The 18,647-nt window shown below is 38.0% G+C and overlaps 1 protein-coding gene across 4 annotated transcripts in view; it reads right to left on the bottom strand.

The window, feature by feature from the left end:
* The window catches only part of NCOA2 (nuclear receptor coactivator 2), a 188,379-nt gene that overhangs the window by 87,871 nt on the left and 81,861 nt on the right, over nucleotides 1-18,647 (bottom strand). Inside the window, exon 1 of one of the 4 annotated variants that reach the window (XM_039702785.1) lies at nucleotides 2,102-2,123. The exons of the other annotated variants lie outside the window; for them this stretch is intronic. The gene's annotated coding sequence lies outside the window, so the exon portion shown is untranslated. Of the gene's footprint in view, nucleotides 1-2,101; nucleotides 2,124-18,647 lie in introns of those variants that run through there. 4 annotated transcript variants of the gene reach the window in all.

Genomic DNA, 18,647 nt, shown 5'->3' with positions numbered 1-18,647 from the left:
CTCTGGAGTGGGGGGAAAAAAAAACATTTCAAAGTATACTTCTAGTTCACACTTCCCAAGGAGGGTTTTTTTTCTTACAATATTGGTATATTTTGCAATGCAGTCACCTTTCCTCCTTCCTTGCACAAGAAATTTCCCTTACAGAGATGACAACAAAATGGGGAAAAGGAAAAAAAGAGAGCCACACATTTTGAACATTACCAGTGTAACCCTGTTGACTACAGAAGTATACACAATTTTGAAAAGTGGGTAAACACAATTACTCTTGTAAACAATAGTTTTATATATGCTAGATACAATAATTATGTAAGAAACTGCTTATGAAAGAAAACATCCCAACTTGAGTTTTGAGAGAACACAGAGCCACCTGAAGAACACAGTCTACACAAAAGGTTGATTTCGTTCCAATTTCCCCCCCTTAATACATCCTAAAAGGCATCAGGGAAATCAAAATGACTGTAAAAGCAGCAAAAATTTATTTTTCTACAAAACAGAGGTGCCAACATATCAGAAAGCACTACTCAGCCCCCACTATCTTGTTAGATCTTCTGTAATGAAATAAAGGAAGAAAACACAAGAAGCAGGAGGAAGTTTCATTGTTCTTGTGGCTTCGACATTTGGTGTCGTGAACGTGACAAGCTCTCAAGCCTCCCCTCAACGGCACCGCCTGCCCCAGGCCTCTGGACCAAAATGTTACTACGCTGCAATTAAAATAATCAAACCGAGACAAAAGAGAACAAGCAAATAAATAGCACAAACTTGTTTACGTTTCTGGCTCTGCCCTCACAGCGTGAAATAAAGTCTCTTCAAACACCAACTACATTAATTTGAAAAACAATAATATTTTCCTTTCTCCCTCCTATCTCAAAGTAGCATGAGTTTTTCAAAGTTCTAAATAAAATAAACGAAGGCATTTCCTGTATGTATTTAGTTAATTATTAAACCGATTCTAAGCATGATAGTCACCACCACTATTTCAGTATCAATCTGGGAAAACAGACTTTTAGCAAACTGCCAGAGCACTGCAGTAATGACTGATCATATGCATCCTCTCAATCCTGCCCTTAACTTTGGAGGCAAATTTTTAAAGAAATGACTACCAGCATGCCACACAAATTCAAACACTAAATTTTAGCTTCTTTTTTTGTGGTCCAGGATTAGTATTACTGCTGTGATTTAAGGAGAAACGCTGGGCTTGCTTAATGCTGTGTACGAAAGGAAAATAAAGTCAACAAGCCTGCAATAACTTCCCAAGGAGGGGAGACAGCATACTGACTTCACTTTACTACAAGTAACTACCAATAACTTTTTTGAGAGGGATATTATTAGTTAATTAATCTGCAATATTAAATGCAGTTCTCCCAAGGTTAAAAGAAAGGTAAATACTGCTGAGATATTTAATGACATCATCATGCATAACCATGAGATAAATACGAGGTCTGAAGATTAACTGAATGTCATTCTGTTTACACGAGCATGTACTTGTAAAGAAAACTATTAAGATTAGAGAACAGAGAAAGTTATATAACAACTACCAATATTTCAGTGTGTTTTGTCTACTCAAGCTCTTGGTCAGAAAGAGAAAGCTTTATTGCAAAAATGTCTCACTCTGACATACTTTGTACTTTTTTCATGTGCATATAAATTACTGAATATTGAATAGTAATTACTGCAATGAAAAAAGACAGGCTCCACCTCCTCTTGACAGTGGGAAAATATAGATGGGTTTGTGTATTATTCTAGATGCCAGAAAACTTGCTTAGAAAAATATTTCCTGTGCACTAAGATATATTTAGCCTCATAAACCCATAAAACTGTCACAGGCAACCACAAGTACACCTGTAGCCTTTAAAACGGGGGAGGGGAACAGCAGAAACTGCAGACTCAAATTTAAATTATTTCTTTGCAATTGTTATTTAGAAACATTATCTTTAAACTCTCTTTCTCAAACAGAAATTAGCTGTTCCTCCCACTCCCCCAAACCAAGAGCCCCTAGCCCCCCTGCACCCCCAACATCCAGACACCTCTGATGCACACAGGAGCACACATACGTGCAAAGAGAAAGCACTAACAATGAAGTCACAGCACTTCAGAAACACACCTTGTCATCTTCCAGCCCTTGCAGATGAAGGCAGATCTTATTAGTTTTCCTCCGTCTTCAGATCAAGATGTAGATAAATCCCCTACTCATCACACTGGTTTTTTATTAAAAACAGGAGGGGAAAAAAAAAAAAAAAGAAAAAAAAAAAAAAAAAAGAAGAAAAAGAAAAAAATCCCCAGACGATTACCAGTAAATTTGCAGCTTTAAAAATATCAGCTCTCCATTATCCCAAACGTGTGTTATGTCTTGATGTAAACCAAAGCACATGCTGAGTGAGGACGTGCGCACACAGCAGCTTATCATCTCTGTCATCTGCTTCTAATGACAGCTGACAAACTGGCCACGCTAATCCTTCCCTAACTGCTGATCAGAGAGATCCCCCTTTGACAATCCAGCATGGTGGAGTACTCGAAAATTCCTCCTGCTTCTGTTCTGTTGCTGCTCTAAAAAGCAGTTTCCTTTTCATTGAGATAATAGCCTTTTCTGCAGTCACGTGGCACCCGGGCTACATTAGCAGAGCTTGATGATAACAGAGTAACTCCCCTCCCTCCCTTCTGCTGATTTCAAGTGTACGACTCCCGGAGAAACCCAAACCTGGCACACTTGAAATCATTCTGCATCTTCCTCTATCGAAGAGCAAATTGTGCTGTCGATGCGGAAGAGGAATATAAGGGCTCTCTCTACTTCTTGCAACAAAACTAATTAGCGAATATATTTTTAAACAGTGCCTTTGTTGGGGCATACACATTGGTCATAAACATGTCATATGAGACTAAACTGAAAATTAAGCATGCTTAATACTGAGTATCTGGCATGCTAGAATTATTCTTTTCCCCCAAGAGTACTTTAATTTTTTGCCTGTAATTTTAGTTCTGTTGCTATAAATACTCTTCTCTCAGCAACAACCTATGGTTCAAATCCCCCCAGCACCCAACTCTCCTGTAAATGTAAAAAAGCACAAATAACAAATGATCCACACTACCAACTCCAGTGTCAATGCTTCTATATATTAAGTGACATAATTTGTCTTGCTTTAACTCAGTATCATGACAAATATCTTGAGCATTTTTTTAAACACATTGTCGAGTGGGGAAATCTACCTAAGCTTTAGCTTCAGAGGTCCCTCCTGAATGCCAAACCCCAGGCAGGTTTGCACCTTGCTATTAAGAAGTTTTCCTGCTTGTAAAAGGCAAAGTACACAGACAAGGATAATGCTCTGTTCTGCCTTCACTGAACTAGTTCACAGACTACAGAACAAGCCTTTCCTCTTCTGCATTAGCACCATTTCCCTATTACCCCTGCACACACCACAAACATCCCCAATTTACTGCCTCCAGCTCTGTCCTCCTCTGACAGCACTGGGCAGTGCAGCTGGGCACAGACCAGCATAGCCTTACCCAGACATTTCATTGTTGGGATTTGCAAACTATTTCAGAAAGCTGTGGATGAAGCACTGTAAAATAATTGTCAAGCCCACAGAACCACTTCTGCAGCTTTGGACCTGCCCTTTTCCTATATGATCAAGAAACAGAATTATCTCCTTTTGCTTTAGGGTAAATATTAGAAAAAAAAGGTTATCCCCCCAAGGGTGGTTGGTCACAGGCTCCTCAATGAAGTGGTCACAGCACTGAGCCTGACAGAGTTATAGGGGTGTTTGGAAAATGCTCTAGGGCACAGGGTGTGACTTAGGGAAGGTTCTGTGCAGGGCCAGGAGTTGGACTTGATGATTCTTGTGGGTCCGTCCTTGTAATTCCTTCTATTTCCATCTTACGCCATTACACCACTTCATTCTCCTTAAAGACAGCATTGATCATTAACTTATGGTTTCTCCAGGAAACTGGAAAACAGTTTTAGAGACTGTGGCTGTACTCCCAGGAAAATAAAATGGAAATTGTGAAGAAATAGTGGCTGTCCTGTACATACAATTTTTGCCAATGCTGCCCCGTCACCCATTCTGTTTATCCCTCTCCCTAAGGACAGCTCTGCCCAGGAAAGCAGCCCTGCCCAAGGCTCTGGGGAAACCTGCTCCAACACTATGATCAACATTATGAGCTCAGACCCAACCTTTCTGCAGCAGAGCAGCTGAAAATTAAATGGGAACGAGGCCCCTTCTGGAACAGTGTGAATCCTATTTTGTACTCTTCTCTTTTCCATGCTATAGGGAATCTGTGAGAAAGATCCTCAGTCCAGGAAGAAATAATCTGGTTCCATAAGGAGAACACATTCAGTAGAAAAACATATTCACAGTAAATTGAGTGGTTTTATTTTTCCCAGGCCTTTCGCAGTATGTCCTCCTTCTCAAAGAACTACACTGCATAAGGTAAGCAAAATTACCATTATTTGGAGTTATATACAACTGTTACCCCAATAGAACAGGAACCGCTTTGCAAACCTAATTTTATCTCATTTGCATTTTCCATATGAATTCCTTATCTAAAGAAGATGCATAAAGCATACTGGTCAAATTGGAAAATGATACTAATGGGACAAAACCTGAAGATTAGGGAGAACATCTCTGATATTCAAGAAAATATATTAACAGACAATCACCAGAAGGAAAACAAGCTTTCACAAGAATGCACACACAAAAAACACTTCACTTGTGAAGTACAGATCTAAGGAAAACATAAAAAGTGGGAGAATCCCAGTCAGCTACCATAGCTAGAACTGTCTCAGTAATATTTACAGGAATCATAAAATGAGAAATTTAAAGTCAAAATAATATGGTGAGCACAAACACAATAATCACAACATTAAAGAAAGAGTTATGTGTAAGTAAAAAGCAGGTAACAGAAAAGTGTCATTGTAGCAATAAAATAGGAGTTGAAGGCTGAAAAAGCAGTGAAAGCACTCAGATGTTGTTAAAAAAAATTGCTTAGTGAAGAACAGTATACAGATAAAACTAATAGAGAAGTGGGAACATTCTACTGCAGTGTACAGACTAATTCTAGACAAAAACAGAAAGGAGAAATGAGTGAAAAAATACTCCTGACAGAAAACACTTTTCTGAATGGAAATAAGGGAACATGCAACAGCAAGAAGGAAATGCTCTTTGGCTTTATCGGGCAGTGAATACATGCTTCCAGTGAAATGACAAAGTTGTTTTTACCATTTAAGTAGTTTCACAGGAATCACACACCCAATCTGGTGATATTCAAAACTAGTATTAGCATTAGAGACTTTTTCGTGTTAGGATAAGACACAGACCTTACACAGCAGAAGAGGTTCACCTAAGTTTTCTCTAAGAAATATATTTCATTAATACTTCATTTTCTTTGCCCAGCTGCAGGTGACTTTGCAGTAGACACGATGTAAATGCAGCTTCACTAAAACATTTACAATTTATGCTCAAATAATTGAAACTGATAAACAGAACACTGCTCCCACTGCATGCATTTCACAGTTTTTTAAAGTTTGTTTTATTTGTCTTCCTTTTTTTTTTTCCCTTAAGAAAGAGTGAGTCAGGCAGACAGGACATACCACAACAATCTAGTGTTCTTTGCCCTTCTAACATACCCACAACTGAGACAAGGACTGGTAAAGCCATCTCGAAACACCTTTTCAGTCTTCTTAATTCCACAACGTAACTTTTTTGTCCTTTCTCTCACTCTCTATACCATATGCAGGAGGATCCAATTCCACCCCCACAATCCTTTCAACCCTGTAAGTTTGGAGTAGCCAAGGAGGTAGCCAAATTGACAGCTATAGTAACAGCCCTCATTTGTAAAATAGCAAGACATTTCAAACTGTTTGTAAGAGTTTGCAAAGCTGACCCGCCAGGCTTTGTTCAAGGCACAAGGCCACTGACTTTTAGGAAAGCTGACTGCGCAGCATTAAGTCTCACTCCTTGTGAGAAAGACTGGAAGGGCACTGCACCAGCATAGAGAACAACCAGAAACTATCAGGACTGACTGCTATGATACACTATAAGGATATATTACTTACTGCTCAGATAAAGAACTAAAACAGTATAGTGATTTACATGTGTTACATTTCAATAAATGTAGACACAAACATACTGTTTTCAAATATTAGGTATTTTTTTCAAACTCCTCTAACTGAACATTACACAAAAACATTGGTTTTCCAAGCAAAGCTGAAAACCTGTTGACTTAAATATCAACGACATTGACATTTTATCAGTTTAGGAACTCCTAACTGAAAACTTCTAATTGAAAACTAGGATTCCTCCTTTTACCAGCTGATGAAAACTCAATAGAATACTGGAGATAAATCTAGTTTTTCTGACCTTCTTATCTCCTCTCGAAGGGCACAGAAATCGTATCACTGGAATTTGCAGCATTTATCATTGCTCACTGTCAGTCTCTGTATTAGCAGTACATGCATCTACAGTACTAAGGACCTTTTGATTTCTGTCCATACGAGGGCAATGAAAAGACACTCCCTCCCCTCTCAGCCTCTTAGATATTACTGTTGACTTCTCTCTTCATTTCATAAAATGCCAATGCTTCTTGAAGACAGCTCATCAAGGCTCTCGTACCTTACATAAACATCCACTCAGAGCATTCCATGTGCAAGTATCTGCAAAATCTAACTGGAGAATTCAGTACTGAGGTGTGTGCCATATATAGCAATTAAGTTCTGTATGGGCATGTCCACTGACAATTGTGTTCTTTTTAAGACAAGTTTGATGACTATGGTTAACTGAAATTTTTGAGTAATAGCTGATAAGAATTTCTTTTTTTCTTTTTTCTTTTTCATTTTTTTTTAAATCTCCACTGCTTCAATCCTTTGCCTTTAATTAAGAAGGAATACAAGTGAAGGAAAAGGGGTTCTTTCAGTGCAATCTGGAAATTGTCAGCTCCTGGCTCAGTTCTTTCTCCTCCTGGAGACTCAAAAAGGATGTTCCCCCCTGCTTAGAGCCTCTGAAGCAGAGTGCTTGCCAGTGCTCTCTATGGGTTATACACAGAGAGGTGCTCTCTGGTGGAAATGGGCCTCAACCCACATAGAGAAAAGTTCAAGACCATGAGTTGCTTCTATCCTTGCTGAGGGTACATGAGAGGAACTCAGCAAAGGAAGTTTAGCAAGCAAAGAAAAGCAGAACCAGAATGGAAATAACACAGCATAGAAAACAATGTTGTATTAACACACTATTTACATAAATGTATTAACATCTAATGCTACCATGCATTTTAACAGAATGTAGCTAAGTTATGAAGAGTCTGGGATTTTTTATAAAGAAATTATTTTACACTCTACAGAAAGTACCTTCCAGTGGACATATTTTTAAAATCACCTCAAACTCTTTATTTCACCTCATCTCAAAAGAGAAGAACTTCTAAGGACTTTTAATAGTAAAAGGTTCCCAAAATCTGCAGACTGACTGCTGGCAAGATTCAATGGCTGAGATTTGAATTAGACAAAAGTTTTAACTAGATAAAAGTCAGACAACAAAATGTTTACTATTAAGAGCAAAACAAAACATACTAATTAATCCAAGGATAGGGTAGGTTTTCTTTCATGTGGTCTTATCTACAAATAAAATATTTCTAAATGACATCATATGACTCAATCAAGGTAGAGGATTAAAGATAAAACCATTTGGTGAAATTTCAAGGTTTCTGATATCCAGGCAGGGCAGAACAGTCTAACACTCCAGCGGGCCACAACAGCAACAGTGTGTGAACTCAGCAGGATTTGATACATTGCCTGTGTTTCCCTTGAAACAGAAGCTTGCCGCTGTGTTTAATGCAAGTGGGACCTCTAACTTTTAGATCGGGATACAGCAAATTATTCTGCCTGCCATACCTGGTGATGAACACTTAGGTCTCTGCACCTAGATCTCCTTTTTAAGAGAAGACTAACATTTCCCAGGAAGTCACAAAAATCTCATGTCTCATGAACGTTCAGCAGTCTTCTAACTGCTAGTGGCTTGCAGACATTGCCTTGCATTTGAAAAGCCAGTTCCCACAAGAAGCAAGCAGGAAATACACAGAGATGCACAAATCTTGCACATCCTGAAATTCAGGGCTTTCACATCCTTCCAAGTGACCTCAATGAAGAAAGGAGATGCTACTGATTACAACTAGTGTCACTTGGGAGAAATTTGAACACAGGGACAGCTGCTTTTTACAAATTTGAGAAGAAATAACAAGCTAATTTAACATTGCATCATCCACTCTCATCAATTCTAACAAGCACCTGAAGCAGCACTTTGTGATGCTGAGTGGTGAATGGCGACAATGATCAGCAAACACTGATGACTGACCCCTTGCCTTAACCACTCAGCATGTGGTACACAGAAAAACAGTCATGCTCCAAATTTTGGTATTATTAAACATCCAAAATATCGGTGGATGAGACAAGGTACAGAAGAGATGCTGAAGAAAGGTAGGTTTTCTATTAATAGATTTCAAGCAGTAATTTCCATCAGCATTAGACAGAACCATGAAACTTAACTGAGCCCAAGCACAAATACTCCTGAGAACTACAAGAACTGGCACTATTTGATGAGAAAACCAAAAAGCCACAGACTGCAGCCTATCAAACAAAAAGTGAAAGGAAAAGCAGGAGCAACTGAAATTAATTTACAATAAAATAATTAAATACTCGGCTATTAAATAAATATCAACTTCAGGACAATCGATCTATGCTGATTTTTATAATGATGTAGGTGTGACAAAATTTAACTTTAGCACTGTGTCAATTCAAAAACTACAAATCCCAGTTTTGAGAATAGAAGAGGAAAAAAACCCCACAACCTTTGTGACAATCCAACAGCAATGACTGAATGCAGGACATTAAGGAATATTTAACATAATGACAGTTATGTGTTCAACAGAAACCAGACTTGCTCACTTTTCACACAAAAGTGCAGGTTTGCTATAAGCAGCAATAATAACAAATGACATCTTTCAAGCATGTAAGACAATACTCATTTCATTTAAGTAAAGAAGCAATAAAATATAGGTATGCAGGTAAATATTTACAGTTGAAACAAGACAATTCTTACAGAGACTTAATTCTGAGCAGCACAATCTCAACTAACCTCCAGCGTGGTTAGCACTGAATATTTAAGTCTATGATAAGAGGAAACATGTCAGAACTTGGGCCTACTGCTAACTCTTATAAAGTTCAACACACTGAATTCCAAAACAGGAATCTGTTTACAACTTTACTTTGCACTAGGTTTCTCCTAAAATCAACTGCAAAGTCAGTTCATATGTAAGACTGAAGGGAAAAGATCAGAAGCAGAATACTGTTTGATCATTTTAACCTGCAATATTTCAAATATATAGCAAATCATGTCCCCTCCTGAGGACTCCTACACACATTTATGTTATATTGTACATCGGTATGAAAAAGTCAAACACAATATTTGAAAATAGATGGCAGACAAATTACAACTTCTAATCAACTGCAAACAGGAGGCCTGACAGATCTGCCCTCAATGTAAAATTAGCGACCCACACCATGTTTATACACAGTAAATTTTCCACAAAAGCAATCTCAAAAGTAATACTTTCATGAAAATATCAACAATACGGGCAGTGTATTCAATTTTCTCAAAGACTGCATTAGAGCATGTTGTATTGAAGCACAAGAAGATACAAGGTCTGTAAATGAGGAGAAAAGTCAAGTTTGGCATGGCTATTTCATTGCTTTCCTTTTGGCAAAGAGATTCCCATCTTTATCTTTCAAACACATGGCTGTCATGACTCATCTTGAAAAAGCAGTACTTGACAGTTCACAGGACTATTTCTTAAAATCATTAGCAAATAACCTAATATGCAACTTATGAGTAATTTAGATTTTTACAAATTGCCAGTCCCAGGTTCTTAAGAACCTACATTTTCTAAGCTCCAAGATAATAATGTAATAATATATAATATTGTTTAAGCCTTTTGTCTTGAGTGAAGCAAATACCCTTTTGAGAAGAAATCGGCCAAGTTTAAATTAACTATCCTTTCTACTGTGCAATTTATTCCTCAAGACTAGAGAGAAAATAAGCAGGGCATGTAATATATCAAGACAAAAAGAGCTCAAAGAAAACATTTTGCTGGCAGTTTTAACAGCAGTATGGCAAAGACAGAGATGGTTTGAAATAATCTAGACATAAAGTCATATTTTGCCTTCAGAAGTCAGAAATGCAATCACAATCCAACCACAACCCAGTCAAAGCAACTGTGAGAGAACTGATGTGCTGTTTCCAAATTACACCTCCACCTGAGAAGCAGGATGCCCCAACAGGGCTGCCTTAAACTCCAAGTACATGGCCACTATCATTGTCCAAAGGCAAATCAGCTTTACTTGCTAATTCATATTTCAAGAACATCTTTTGACTTCGTTTTGTGATGTGCATTTTTTATCAACTGCTTTGCAGATGACACTGCAGTGCTAATTTTGAATGATAAAGCCATGTAGAGTCCTCAACATGGAAAGGCTGATTTTCTCTTTATTGCATATGTGACCAGCAGGTCAAGGGAGCTGATTCTTTCCTCCTACTCTGCTCTTTTAACACCCCACCTGGAGTCCTGCATCGAGCTCTGTGGCCTCCAACATAGGAACAACGTGGATCTGATGGAGTGAGCCTAGAGGAGGGCCAAAAAGATGATCAGAAGGCTGGAGCACTTCTCCTATAAAGGCACAGAGAGGTGGGGTTGTTCAGCCTGAGAAGTCCCCAGGAAGCCTTACAGAACCCTCCAGTACCTAAAGGGGACTTACGGGAAACTTGTGGATGGATTCTGTACAAGGGCATGTAGCAACAGCCCTCTTACAAGAGGAAATGGCTTTAACCTGAAAGAGGGTAAATTCAGATTAGATATTGGGAAGAAATCCTTTACTGTGAGAGTGGCAAGATGCTGGAACAGACTGCTCAGAGAGGCTGTGGATGCCCCATCCCTGGAAGTGACCAAGGACAGGTTGGATGGAGCTTTGAGCAACCTGGTCTAGTGGAAGGCTTCCCTGTCCATGAAGTGGAGTTGAAACAGGATGATCTGTAAAGTCACTTTCAACCAAAACTATTCTGTGATTCCATGATGCTATGGGAGTTGTGGGGTTTGGATACTATTGTTTAGGAATAGCTACACAGACACTCTGATAACCACTCATGTTTTTGAAAATGCTTCTAACTTAACTCAGCAGAGCCAAGGTTCAGGGACAATCACCCTACTCCCAGAAGGGAGCCTGCCAGGAGTGGATACAATGAAATTTAAGTGAACTGAGACCATGAATTAACACTAAAGGGAGCTTTGTTATTCTCTTGATAAGCATGTTTGACACTGCATTTGCTTGCTGATGTTACTGCTCAAAAAAGTTAAGGTATTAGGGGGGGCACTGAAGGATTGTTTTCCCTTGAAAGGCTTTTGGAAAAAAAAAATCCCACATTTTTTACTTAAATTTTACATGGGAGGAGGTGCAATGCACAATGATGACCATCCAGAAATGTAAGCCCTTCCAGATCAAGAGGAAAAGATATCTAGAATAAAATAAATTTTACAAACAATGTTGAGAACCAATAAAAAAGGCTAATCCATGTCCCTATCAGCCAAGAGATGCAATTTCTTAAATTACCTGCTGATTGGAGACTTTGGATTTCATGCAATTCTGAAGACACTGGCTGTCAGTACTACATAAATGCACATACAGCAGGCACTGAGGGGCACATGTGAGAACACCTGAGAGAGACAGAGAGAGCCCCCAGTGGAAGCAATGAATGATGTGTTGGAAATTAAGTAACAGGGCCAATTAAAATACCTCAACTTTAGAAAACCAGGTAATATGAGAATACAGCTCCTGTCTGCAATGCTGTTCTTCTCCACAAAAGTGTGGTTTTTAAAAAACAAAATCCTGTGGTTTCAATATAATTTTATGACTTGAAATATTTCATAATACAATGGGAAAAAACAGTAAACTAAATATTGAGCTGAGTATCCTGTACATAACACTGACACTAACATTTGTATTTGCAATGGAGATTACTGAGATGGATAAGGAGAAAAAAGTGACAAAGTTCCCCTTTAGAGTTGAGGTTCATAGGAAGCTTCAATGATTCAGTATTCCCGCAACTTCTAATACATCACACTCACTCAATATCTGTGCTATATGTAAATTAGATTAATTAATTTTATAAATACATAGCCTCTTGTACCTCAGTATTCTTAAGAGTCAGAGTGGTGGGTAGATAAGAAAAACCAGACTAGCCAAGATATCAGATTCTACAGCTGTGAGGAGGGCTAGATGAAAGTATCAATAAATACAAAGACCATGCAAAACAATGCCTGAAGTATAATGGAAGAGAACCAATAAGGAAGGCAACATAAAGGGAAATACTTCCAAGCAGATGGCTCCTTTTAACCAGGCACTTTACTAAGGTCTAAAAGTACAGCCTTCTAAAGGAAATGTACTGATATGCAGAATTTTTTTTATCAACAATTTTCTGAAAAAGCTCCTCCTTGGGGATAGCACTGCTTCCTTTCACCATCACAACCTGATTCCTAGTAACATCTTCCCAATCCTTCCAACTGGACACGACTTCAGCTGTAGAACTGTCCTTTATCCAAAAGTGCAGTAGAGAACCAAACGTATCCAGGAGTCTGTAATCTCAAAGAGAAGTTTTAAAACTGGTGCAAGAACCCTCCTGCCTCTGCTGTCAGTATTGGAAAGTCTGTGCCTATCCTAAAGAGTTAAAAACTCTTTTGGATTTTGCTGGATACAAATCTGACCTAATATCTGGACTTGAATTAAAGGCCAAGCACTTGAGATTTATGCTAATGTCACAGATCTCACTTCTAGGTAATTTAAGTGTGCTCCACTGAAGACCATTCCTTACACTCTTTCAGAGGCCAAAACTGTTACAGAGAAACCAAATTATTAAAGTAGCATATGTCAGCAGGAACATGCACAGCAGTTCTACAAAACCTGTGCTAGCTGCCTATTGATATCCAAGTGCAGTTGAGGATGTTCACATTGAAGTGTAAAGGCCTGTTCTTGCAACAAGCCCATTCTTGCTTTCTGCATACTTTGTATCTCTACCTATATATACATATTCAAGATAAGCTCTGCATACACACACATATAACACATGCCCAAATTAATAAAATATATAAAGTAAACAGTAAGCAGAGAATACAACTCTTTTGATGACAAGTAGGACCTACAACAAATCCTAGGAAAGAAGAAAAGAAAAGAACTAAAAGAAAAATCAGTTTATTTTAAAGCACACTGCTGGTATGTCAATTAGTAAACAAATGGCTACAAGCACTAGCAGTAATTTCTTACACTGCAGTAACTTTACCATTATTTTGATGCCATGAAACTCTAATTTGCTTACTCCAAAACCTAATATTTGCCTCACCAATATTTGCCTCACCTATGACTATTCTTTTTTGTCTCCTATTAATTTATTTTTAATGTTTATTATTTTGAAAACTACATTTGCACCTCTCAGACAAAGCTGGGTATTAACAGTTGAAACCAATGTTTCAGTATTATCACACACTCATGCACATAAAACTATATTATGTTTCATACAATGAACACTTTTTTAGGTAGAGCTATGAAGGTATGACTTTTATTCTCAGGGGAAAAAGGAACAGACAAGATATCCATAACCTTACAGTCTGCATGCTGTGCATGTCATGTAGCAATAAATAATTCATATTTTGACCTTATGGGATACCTTTTACTCATGGATTTCAAAGAGCTTTTGCAAAGGTGGATATATGTTTTATTATCGGAAGTTTATAGATCTCAGGATGAAGAGAGACATAAAATTACCTATTCAAGGTCATTCAGTAAGCCAGGTGTATTTAAGTGGGTAGCATCAGGCATTCTGCCTTTTTGGTTCGGGTTACAACTTACAGGGACACTACAAGTGTCCAGATATTGCCTTAAACTTCAACTAAACTTGCAAGAAATTATGATGGATGTTATGTCTGTAAAAATACAGAAAATCTAAACACATTCCTGGGTGAGAAAGGAGAAAAAATTGCTAACTTTAGGTATGTGATAGCAGGATAGTGTAGGAATTCTCCAGAATAATCTTATGCAAGCATTCTGGAAAGGGCACTGGATTCACAGGCAGAGCTGTCAGGATCTGCTAAAGAGGGATGAAAACAAAGCTGTCTTCCTCCACAACGAGATTTTCTTGGAGACCATATCAGTTATCAGAATGAACATGAAAAAAGTAGAAGCAGTTCTACAATAAAAATTAAATAGAGAGGTGAACGGTAGAAAATAACACATTTTAGAAAGACTGATTCTATTGCCAGCAACCTTCCCACAACATACACTGCCTGCACTGAAGGTATGCAAACCAGAACTAACCACATTAACTATTATAGTAAATATTCTTTTTTATTGTCATTTGCTAAAAAAATGGCATTTCCCCTGATATCAATAACTCCTGAAAAATATTTTAAATAAAAAGTAAATATGCAAAAAGCTTTATATAGAAAACAACTCCAAACAATACAAGAACATTTGTGAGAATGTAGCACTGGGAGGACAGTTTGTTAGTTAACACCACAGCAATCATGCTTTGGATTAAATACTTAAGTCTTGCAATTCTCTGAACTGCCTTACCTAACATTAAGTACAGGGCTCCATTCATGGCCTTAACTGTAAAGATTATGGCAAGTGCTTTCTTGGAGTAAGCTTGGAATGGTTTTTACTTTTCAGGATGAAGTCCTTATGTTGTCTCAGACTGCTGAGAACTTAGAAGCATATAACATGCATAAATTATCTGTTCAGCTGCCCTCTGAAGTGCAGCAGTAGCAGGACCCAAGGTCCTTACATGTTAGCCAAGAAAGATAACAAAGAAATAAACCTTGGGTTGTTTCTTTGTATTGTTTGTGTTTGTTTCTTTTTCCCCAAAGAAAGAAGGTACTATAATCTGCCACAGAGGGAGCTTACTCTGTTCTAATAACATGATGTTTAAACAAACCAAAGATTTATATTTTACAGGGGGAAAAAATTATCACGACTGTTATCACTACTGGCTTATAACAATTGGTAGCAAAACACTATTTCCTAAAAGGTCAGCATTTCAAAGCTAGATTTAACTAATACCACCACTGAAATGTTTCCTTTACATAAAACTAGGTTTCAAAAAGAAAAAAGAAATCACAAAAACACACGCTCCTTATTCTGTATGTACCAAAAAGAGGTAAACCCAAAACCTAGTGACTGGCAAATCAAACTACCATCATAGGGAGAAAAAAAAAACTATCCTGACTTGTTTATGTGATCAGAATGAAATGGAGTTTAAGAATATCCAGCATGCACTAAGAAAAGACAGATTTGCCAGAATTTTTCTAGGATTAATTAAAGTGGAATAATTTGAAATCCTTCTCTTCTTTCCAAGCCTCCCCAAGCTGAATTTACTCCATTTAGGTAACAAATGCAAAGTAGGCAGGAAGGCATGTGTTATTTTCCAATCAGAAAAGCAATCTGGTTTAGAGAAGAGAATTGTTTAAGCTTTCAAAATACAAAACCATTCAGAAGACCAAACAAAATACATTCCTCAATTCCTTTGTGCAAGTCCTTCAGACAGACAACAAAATGTGCCCCTCATGAATAATTTCCTGCATAAGATTTACAAGAAGCCCTCAAAAGTCTTGATGTTCATGCCCAACTGCAAAAATATTTGATATAGCAGAGAGATAAGCAATGCTTCTTGTTGGAGCTGAGTCTCTGATTCCCCTACCCTAGAGCTGGTGTGTAAACAGGAGTATCAGCATTGAGGACTGGGATAAACACACGCCTCCGTGCAAAAGGTGAGGGACCACTAGCACCCACTGCACGTGTTCCATCACAATTTGCCCCGTACCTTCTCCATATTTAAGCTCCTTACCTTTTTTTCACCGCTACTTTCACCACCTGTGCTTAAGCAGAAATTATTATAAGCTTATTAGCTGTAAGTGGTCACGTCCACAAACATGGGGAAGGGTTGGTGATGGTGCCAATCAGCTTTCACTAATCTGCACCCTACCAGTGATCCCAATGCTCCTCAGGATTGACTGTCAGGAGTCAAAGCCATTCCCTGAGCCAACAGGGGCACAAATATCATATTCCTGGCTCCCTCTCTTCTGCTGAAGGCATGTATCGACCTAACACCCATGTCTTATGGAAAATGAATGTGTCCAGTTACTTCTTTCATTTTGAAGACATTTGTTATGTCACAAATATTGTGCAAAGCCAGAAATCTTCACAGCTTAGGTGAGGAGAAGAGAAGATTTTGGAAGATCTGTGGCATTCCTCATGCATTTACAAATGAAGTGTATCAAATTCAACACATTCTTGAAACAAATATTTCACCTTGATTTTGATACTTTGGGGGGGGAATAGATCTGAAGCTGAACCTTGTCTACACTTCCACTAGCAACTTAAATGTATCAAGAAAAAATGTTCTTTTAGCTAGATATGTATGGGCAAATTACTGCTTTTATCCTCCAATTACACAGCCAGCACTTAGCCTGGTGAGCAGCACAAAAAAATAGCTGTGTTATACTGTATACTGTAACTATATTCTATTACTTTATTTGCAATGATTATAAAATGATTTACTGACAACTTTAAAACTTCTCAATACCCAAAATACTCTTGTGACAATAGTTCTCTTGCAGAAACCTAAATATCACTGGTATGGAGGTGATGATGCTCTCCTGCCACGCTAATTTCAAGCCGAAGTCAAACCAGGCAAGTACCGACACAGGTGAGCAATACCTCAATACAGGACAACAAGGAAAGCTTCCAGCAGGTTTGGAAAGTTGTCTTCTGGAGGCAGAAAAAGCCCACCATTTTACTTGAAACTGTATGCAAGGTGTGGTCTAAGAAATGATAGCTTTGGTCACTCTTTCAGAGCACATACAAAGGAAAACTAAATTAGGTATTTAGATAACACTAAAAGGAAACTGAGCTTACCCTTACTGCACACAGGTGTTTCACCTACTTACCAAAGGGTAGATAAGAACTTTTTGTGCCACTCATAATGGAAACCTTCGTACTCAGCTTTGAGCAATCCTAGAAGAGTCATTTTAACTATTTTATTTCCAGCAATGATTAGGAAATATGAGCATCTCTCTTATACTGTGGCAAGCAGTAATGATTAGAATTAAAAGAAAAATATGCAGCCATTATAAAGCACAGGTCACTGTTACAGGTTTAATATACCCCCCAGTTTGGTTGATGTGTTAATAGGTTTTATATTTTAAAGCAGCATACAGGGTATTTATCAGGTAACTATAATTGTTCAGGATATTTCAGGAACTGGAATACAAGACTAGTTATTTACATAATAGCTGTGAAAAGTGCACATCCTTCAATTAGATCTCTATTTTAATCAGTGAAACTGTGGGAATAATCCCATAATATTTCAACAATACCATTTCAGTAATAATGCTTCAATACCTTTTTAGACTTCAAAAAGAACAAGAATATAACTAGACAAAATGAGTCTGGATATTCTGGTTTTGAAAATCCTTTTCTTTCCCCAGTATGAAACCCACCTCTTCATTTCCCTTTCTACTTCATGTACTAAGAATCCTCTTTTTCTATAGAATTGTTTTTGGATTTGCATTTCTCAAGTACAACAAATTCAGAATACCCCTAAGAAGTTGGTACTTATGAGGCAGAAAGCTGGCAATAACTGCCCTTAATTTCAGGTGAAATTGCTGTCATGCAAAGAAGCCTTAATTCATTAAAGTCGTGAACACAACAGACACCCACCTCACAGTGAAAATTATACTACTAGCTTTAGATTAAGATTACTCGATGAGGTTTTAATGAGGTTTGTGAGGTAACCCTGCCAACCCACCATCTCTGTCAGAGGCCACCCTAACGCCCCCAGCCCAGCCTCCACAGAGAGCACAGGGCAGCACTTGTGGCTGTGAGCCCACTCTGAAGAGCTGGGACTTAACAGGTCCAGCCAAATTTTGAGTGCAACTCAAACCTGGTGATCTGAAAGCTGCTCATCTGTAAAAGAGGGGAAAGCACCAGTGGGATTTTTAACTGACATAAAGTTTGTTTTGGTGGTGGGTTTTTTTGTGTGTGAGGGGTGTTATAAAACTGTAGAAGGAATTAATCTGTGACAGTGTGCACTGTTTGACATTTGAGGAGAGTAGTTTCCATTTCACTGCATTTTAACAACCAGAAAAGTTTTGAAATCTTGTGTGACCAGATCAAACTCATGTAGTAGGCAGCCACTGAGGCATTTAAGTGCCTTAAAGCTTGCAGCAGCAGCTCTTTGCTGCAGGTACAGGCATGGCTAAAATGAACACAATTCATCTCCAAAAAGAAATGGAATTACACCCAGCAGTCTATGTACAGTGCAAGCTTCAGCATGATTTAAAAGGAAAAAAAAAACCCAAACCACCAAATCCAACCAACCACGCTTTATCAGTATTTAAAAATTCTCTCTTCCTCCAAAGAGCATTTTCCAGTATCTTATTTAGCTTACTACCATATGTTTGCAATTTCTACTCTCCATAGAAGTCATTCTGAAAAACCAAAGGAAAATTTTTTGTGAACCACAAATATAATAAAATAACCTCCTCCATGAAATGGTCTAAAAAGCTTGGATTGC

This window comes from Passer montanus, unplaced genomic scaffold, assembly GCF_014805655.1.
Source record: "Passer montanus isolate IOZ18808 unplaced genomic scaffold, ASM1480565v1 scaffold16, whole genome shotgun sequence".
Classification (NCBI taxonomy): Eukaryota; Metazoa; Chordata; class Aves; order Passeriformes; family Passeridae; genus Passer; species Passer montanus.
This window is presented reverse-complemented; position numbering and strand designations above follow the sequence as displayed.